Source organism: Loxodonta africana, chromosome 2 (genome assembly GCF_030014295.1).
Source record: "Loxodonta africana isolate mLoxAfr1 chromosome 2, mLoxAfr1.hap2, whole genome shotgun sequence".
Classification (NCBI taxonomy): domain Eukaryota; kingdom Metazoa; phylum Chordata; class Mammalia; order Proboscidea; family Elephantidae; genus Loxodonta; species Loxodonta africana.
This window is the reverse complement of record NC_087343.1, coordinates 107,642,887-107,650,769: the sequence shown is the minus strand read 5'-3', so window position 1 is coordinate 107,650,769 and position 7,883 is coordinate 107,642,887.

The window sequence follows — 7,883 nt, the reverse complement described above, 5'->3', positions numbered from 1 at the left end:
GATTTCAGTTATATGAACTTTTTATTAACACAAATAGTTCTGTTCTATAATTTGCAATTTTTTGGAAGTTGTTTGTTTCATTTCACACTAAGCCTATCCAGTCTGTTGCTTTGTTTATTTTGATCCATACTACATGGATCAAATTCTGCTGTTTCCTGCTGTTGTGTGATACTCAACTATATCCATCAACCACCTTTTCCTAAGTACTCCTCCACTGATAGTCAACTAGTTTGCATTTGATTTTCTGTCATAACAAGCAAAACTGCAATAAGTATTCTTGTTCATACCCTCCTATGGCTTATATGAGGATTTAACTGGAAAATACATTAAGGAGAGTATTCAATGTGTTATACAATTAAATGCATTTTGTTTAACTAACGAACAGTAGTCTTTGCTCCAGAATGGAGCAGTACATGAGAATTACTATGTTCCTAAATCTTAACCAAAAGTTTGCGTTATCTAACTTTCTAATTTTGGAAGATGGTGGTGAGGGGAGGCTAACGGGTATAAAGTAACAGTTCAATCTTGTTATTTTAGCAGTTTTATTGAACTATGATAGGTATACAAGAAACAGCATATATTTAAATGCACACCTTTATATGTTTTATCATATATGTACCCATGAAACAATCACCTCACTTGAAAGAAAATAGCTACCACACCTAAAATGTTCTTCATGCAAAGCATTTTCCAAATCCTTTCTTTCCTATATGATTGTTTTTATTTCTTTTTTATTGTCTAATGGCAATGGCTAGGACTTCTATCACAAAGTGAACAGAAGTGGTAAGTGTGGGCAAGTTTTTATTTTTTCTTACCCTAGGGGAAAGCTTTCAGATGCCCTTTATCAAGCCAAGGAAATACTCTTGAATTTCTAGTTTACTTAGGTTTTAACAGGAATGGGTGTTGTATTTCATAAATGGTTTTGCTACATTTGCAATTGATATGATCATGTGGTTTTTTTTTTAGTTTGTAAATATGATTAATTATATTAATTGATTAGAGTGTTTATTGGGTTTACATTTATTGTTATTTTTGATAAGGTAGCATTTACATATGACAATTTTCTAACTGTTTTCTTTATATCTTATGTCTTTCAGTTATTCTTTTCCTGTTACAGCTTTTTTTTTTTTTTTAAGTAGTTTCTGGTAAAACTATTTTAAATCTATTGTTTCTTTTACGATCCTTTTGTGTTATTTTCTTATGGTTGTTCTGAGAACTACAATAATATCTCAGATAAAAAAAATCTATTTTGAGTTAATAAACAACTTAATTTCAATGGTATACAAAAACTTTGCCCAACATAGCTTTATTTTTTTTTACCACCTCCTTTGTGCTATTATTGTCATGCAAATTACATCTTTTTTTCAGTATATGCTCATCAGCCAGATTTTATACTTATTGCTTTATGCAGTTGTCTTAAGTAACAGGGGAAGAAAACAGTTATAAAAATATATTTATAGTATCATTAATATTTACCTGTGTATATATGTTTATCTGTGCTCTTTATTTTTTCATGTGTATCTGTTTTGTTGCCAATGGTCCTTTCATTTCAATCTGAAGAAAATGCTTTAGTATTTCTTGTAGGGCAGATATACTAGTGAAAAATTCTCCCAGATTTTGTTTACCTGAGAATGTTTTAATTTTGCCTTCATTTTTGAAGTGTAGTTTTGCTGGGTATAGAATTTTTGGTGCCAGTCTTTTTCTTTGAGCACCTTGAATATGTCATCCCATTATATTCAGTTCACCATAATTTCTGATGAGAAGTCAGCTGCCAATTTTACTGAGAATTTCCTGTACATGTAGAGTCACTTTTCTCTTGCTGCTCTGAATTTTTTTTAATTGGATTTTGATGTGTCTAGTTATAGTTCTTGCTGCGTTATCCTGCTTAGATTTCATTGCACATCCTGAAGGTGCATATTAATGTTTTTCATCAAATATGGGAAGTTTTCAGCCACTTTTCTTTAAATATACTTTTTCCCCCTTTTCTGTCTTCTCTCCTTTTGGGTCTCTCATTATCTGTGTGGTAGTACACTTTATCATGTTCCCAGGTCTCTGACAAGTTCTTAATTTACTTTCATTTTTTCTTTCTGTTCTTCACAACGGATAATCTCTATTCTGCCTTTAAGTTCACTGATTCATTTTTCTGCAAGTTTAAGTCAACTGCTGAAGTCTTTCAGGAAATTTTTCAGTTAAGATTTCAAATGCTTCTACTGAAGCATTTCTACTTGGTTCTTATTTATAATTTCTATATCTTTTTTTTTTATCTTTTACCGATAATTCTTTGATAATACATTGTTCTCATACTTTAAGTTTAAGGTATGATAGCATTTAGTTTTTTAAAGATATTTATATTATACTAGTTTATTAAATGTCTTTTTCTAGTAAATACAACATCTATTTTTTCTCAGGGACAGTTCGTATTGTGTCTTAGGCTGAGTACTCTAGAGAAGCAAATCCAGTAAAGCATATATATATATAGAGAGAGAGAGATTTATATCAAGAAAATGGTTCATGCAGTTGTACTGCAGGAATGTCCCAAGTCTGTGGATCAGGATAGAGGCTTCCCTTGATTTATGTAGCCTCAGGGGCTGGTGAACCCAGGTTCAGCAGGTCAGGGAGCAGGGCTCTTGCTCATAGGCTGTAAAGATTAATGAATCCCAAAAATGGCAGGCAAGACTGAAGGTAAGCTTCTAGCTCAAGTCCTAAGAACCAGAGGTCAGACAAACAGGAGCCAGCTGCAAGATTCAGAGCAAGCAAAAGCCCGTGAGCCTTGCCAGAATGTCTATTTATATTCGATGCAGGCCACATGCCCAAGGAAACTCCCTTTCCACTGATTGGCTACTCACAGCAGATCCCATCATGGACGGGATCACACTATACCAAATCTCATCATGGAAGTGATCGCAACATCATATGGCTGCCAAACTATGTTATAATTGCCAAACCATTGAGAATTATAACCCAGCTAAGTTGACATGCAACTTTAATCATCATGTATTTGACTGCATATATGCATTTAACACTCTGGCAGGCAGTTTACTGGCCATTACTTAATGCTTGTTTACAGTCTCAAAATAAGCCCATGTGAGAGATTAGGGCTTTCTTAGGTCTTTACTGAGCATGCAGACAGTACTGAATAGCCACATAGCCCTGTGCATGTGTGTGACCTTCTACATTCCCAGAAGTATATCAAAGCCTTGCAAAGTCCCTATTGTTGTAGAATTCCCAGCTTTTACTTTTAAGTCTAGTTGGGTTTTTCAAGAACATATTTAAGAATTCTGCAATTTATAACCAATTGCCTATATCCAGCACTTTATTATAAAATTATAAAATGGGAGATGGAAATAAATTATTAATGGTAAAATAAATAAAAATTAATAGAGGGAAAAATGTGCAACAAATCCCCATCTTGTTTAGAGTCCAGCGTATAGTCTACTCCTGTGTGACTTGATCAAAAGTAATTATAATATGAAAGCCCTGAAGAAGAGAGAGTTCATGCAAGCAAATTTTAAAGCAAGAGTCTAGAATAACATTTTCAAGCAGCTGTGTGTTTATAAGATCCAATTTTCTATATTTTAGAAATTTGTTCACTTATCTTGCATTCATGTGAAAAATAGACAGATAATATTTTCCATTGGTCTGACTTCTTGAAAACTTTATTTTTTAACAACAAGCCAAGTAGCAAAATATTAAATATTGAAGCTGAAGGAAAAAAAAAAAAGTTTGAAGTAGGAAGTTTTAGGAAAAAAATATGTTTTAGTTTGATTGAGACATTCAGTGTATTCCTATATAAAGGAAGTATTTAAATAAAGCAACTAAGCAAACTAACAAAATTTCTTTCTGTCTTGGCTGAGAAATAGAAAATTAGTGATATTTGTAAAATATCATGATATCATTTGCCATCAGCTCTAATTTTACCCTAACACCAAGAGAAACAGAATTTTTAATTTTCTGCTTGCCAGCCCATTTAATTTTTAAAAAAATTGTTTTACTCTAATTATGCATGAATCAATCGAGTCAACTGTAATTAATGGTGACCCCATGTATGTCAGAGTAGAACTGCGCTCCATAAGGTTTTCAGTGGCTGATATTTTGGGGATTAGATCATCTGGCCTTTCTTCTGAAGAACCTTGGGTTGGACTGAAACAATTAACCTTTTGTTTAGCAGTTGAGCTCATTGACCATTTATACCACCCAGTGTAAATAATTATATGTAGCTTTAAGCAATATTTTATTTTGTTAGCAGTCAGCACGTAACACTCCTGAGTCCCTAGGTCCCAAAGGGAGGAAACATGGGTGGTATACTGTAGCATCTACTGAATTTTCTCCGCACTTCAGAATCTAATTTTCATTATAACAACAACCTTTGTCTTTTTTTGGTCTTTAATGTGTCTTAAATGTCTAGAAAAATGCATGTCACACAGTAAGCATTCAGTATTTGTTAAATGAGTAAGCTTTCTGTCTGGAACTACAACAGACAAAGAGGCTTATCTATTGGCTTTCTTTACTGGCAGGAGAAATTTATTTAGGCTGCTTTGCCTTTAATGAAGTCCTGGTGGAGCAGTGGTTAAGAGCTTGGCTGCTAACCAAAAGGTCAGCAGTTCAAATCCAACAGCTGCTCCTTGGAAACCCTATGGGACAGTTCTACTCTGTTCTGTAGGGTCGCTATGAGTCACAATTGACTCGATGGCAAAGGGTATGGTTTTTGCATTTTCCTTTAATAGTATAAACTCATAAAAGGTTCCACCTTTACATCAGAGTTCCTGTTTTAACTCTCTTCTTTGATTATGCCCTATTCTCCAATTTCTTGATTGGACATTTGTCTTCAGTGTTTAAAGTTCCTGATACAAGTATTTGTATATAGTACCTGATTCCAAAATCACTACTTCAATTTCCACAAACTGTTTTGTGTGTGTGTGTGTGTATGTGTGTGTGTGTGTGTTTAGGTATTTGCATTTGTTTTTTAAATTAATTTATTTTTAAGAACTTTCAGTTTTCTGAACTTTTTTTGTAAACTTACTAAAGTGTTCAAAATAAATTTGTGCTGTGAGTGTTTTTCAGAATATATTCTCCATCTGCGTCTTCTATGTATTTCCAGTCAAGAGAGTTGGGCATCTACCAACCCTATTTTGCTCTTTTCTGTGCAGTATCTCTGTAGATCTGTGTGATTTGTATCTCACGGTGTCACAATAATATTCACATTATACATTTTTTTAACTATCTTCTTCAATGAAATAAAAGTTACTCAAAAGAAGCAAACAGATCTCACTCATTTTATAGAGACAGCACCTAGCCAAATCATTTGTACATATTAGCGTTCGTTTCTTGTTGAATACTGAAAGATCAACCAATGCTTCCAATTACTTTTAGTCGTGTCCGTAGAATAATTCACAAAGATATCAGAAATTCACCTTTTTTGCTTTCAAATAAATGTAACCAAGCATTAAATTACTATCATGAAAGTCATGGATTTTTACATGATTCTGCAACCTTTATTTACACCACTTTAAAATTTGTCATTTTTATTGATTTTTATTTGTGAAAAACATTACGTATAAAATGTGTACAAAATATTATATACAAAATAGCTGTTCACTGACTGTTTCCTCTAATATCCATTAGATTTTTTTTTTTTTTTTTTTGCAGATCTTATTTATGTCTGGAAACCCTGGTGGTGTAGCGGTTAAGTGCTTTAGGGTTGCTATGAGTCAGAATCGACTTGATGGCAAAGGGTTTGGTTTTGGCTTATTTATGTCTACCATTAGATAATATCTTTAGATAAACCATTAGATAAAATCTTTAATGTCTGTAAGAAAATTTATAAACATAGGTCTTTTGTTAATATATTAGAGTCAGACAAAAACAATTTTGTTTTTTTATGATTTTCCCACTGTGGTCTTTATTGCCACAAATATTAAGTTGATGATTCTGTGAATGCATACTGTTTAATGACCCAGTCACTCCCTTTTCTCCTCATCCTCCATGTTTGTTTATATCTCTCATTCAAGATATTTTCTTGTCTCAATATGCCCAATGAAAAAATGTATATGCAAATATGAGTGCATATAAAAGAATAATAGAAGTGATATTTCCCTATGAATTTAAAATCCAAATGTATGCTTAAAAACAATTCATTGTATGAGGACAGAGAAAGGAATTGTCAGTGCAGGCTGGAGAGTTCAGGAATTTCTTTAAGCATTCAGTGGAATTAGATGGGTTATCATTTGAAGGTAGTTGATGCTGGGAAGGCAGCCCTGGTGGTGTAATGGTTAAGAGCTTGGCTAGTAACCAAAAGGTCACTAATTCAAATTCAAACCCACCAGCCCCTCTAGGGAGAAAAGACTTGGTGATCTGCTCCCATAAATATGACAGCCTAGTAAACCCTATGGGGCAGTTCTACTCTGTCCTATAGTGTCACTATGAGTCATATTCAGCTTGACATCACACAACAGCCAAAACAAAATGATGGGAATATAGGATTTATTTATATCATTATCTAAGGTTAGTGACATATTTATTTTAAATCCTTTTGTTTAAAGTTTAATTTTATGAAAAAAAAACACTGTAGCTAAAGATAGTTTTGACAAAAAATCTACTTAGCTAGGCCTTGTGGTGCTATAACTGAAATGAAACCAAATAAAACTGGACAAGCCAAGAAAAGATTCACTATGAGTTTGTTCTACACAAATCTGAAAAAAATATATATATATATATATAGTAAGTTAATGGCATTTAAATTGAGTCAAGATTAATCTGATAGATACCTAAGTGAACACTGAATATATAATTTACAAATCAAAATCCAAAGATGTATATTTATGTAAAATTATTTAAAAAAGAATTATTGTTTGCCATCTTAATACAAATCTCCATATTTAGGCTAAATGCATAATTGAATGTGAAGATCAGCTAACATCATAGTCAAATGAATATCACTTCCTACAATACAGCTATTACTAATTAGGTAACAGATTATTTAAGTGAAGAATCTGTACAAAGATTGTTTTCTAGAATATTTCTCTTAGGTTATCAGGAGATAAGTTTAAAGTACATGTCACTCCAGTTAAAACTTAGAGAACAAGAAGCTGAACAAATAGATAAGCAGAATTGGAAAAGTCAGGGTACAAAGGATTAGAGTTCCAGGAATTTTCCTAATGTATTGCATTATTTAATGCATTTAAAATTATATTAAGTAGGGTCACTTAGCTTTATAGTTCTGTATGTTTCTTGTTTTATAAATTATATTTAAAAAATATATATATATGAATGTGTGTGTATACGTATTTTTTTTCTGTATACTTGTGTGTGTGTGTGTGTACAGAGACAGAGAAAAAAAATTAAAAGCTGTACCATAAACTATGTACAGGAAAATAGATGTTCTTGTTGTTCTTAGGTGCCACTGAGTAGTTTCCAACTCATAGTGACCCTATGTACAACAGAAAGAAACACTGTCTGGTCCTGAGTCATTCTCACAATCATTGCTATGCTTGAGCAAATTGTTGCAGCCACTGTGACAATCCATTTCATTGATGGCCTTCTTCTTTTTCACTGCCCATCTACTTTATTAAGTATGATGTTCTTCTCCCGGGTCTGGTCCCTCCTGATAACATGCCCAAAGCGCGTGAGACAAAATCTCACCATCCTTGCTTTTAAGGAACATTCTGGCAGTGTTATTGTTGTTAGGTGCCCTCAGGTGAGTTCCCAATCCTAGCAACCCTATGTAGAACAGTGCAAAACACTGTCTGTTACTGCACCATCCTCACAATCATTGTTATGCTTGAGTCTATTGTTGCAGCCACTGTATCAATCCATCTCATTGAGGATCTACCTCTTTTTCGATGACCCTCTACTTTACCAAGCATGATGTTCTTCTCCAGGGACTG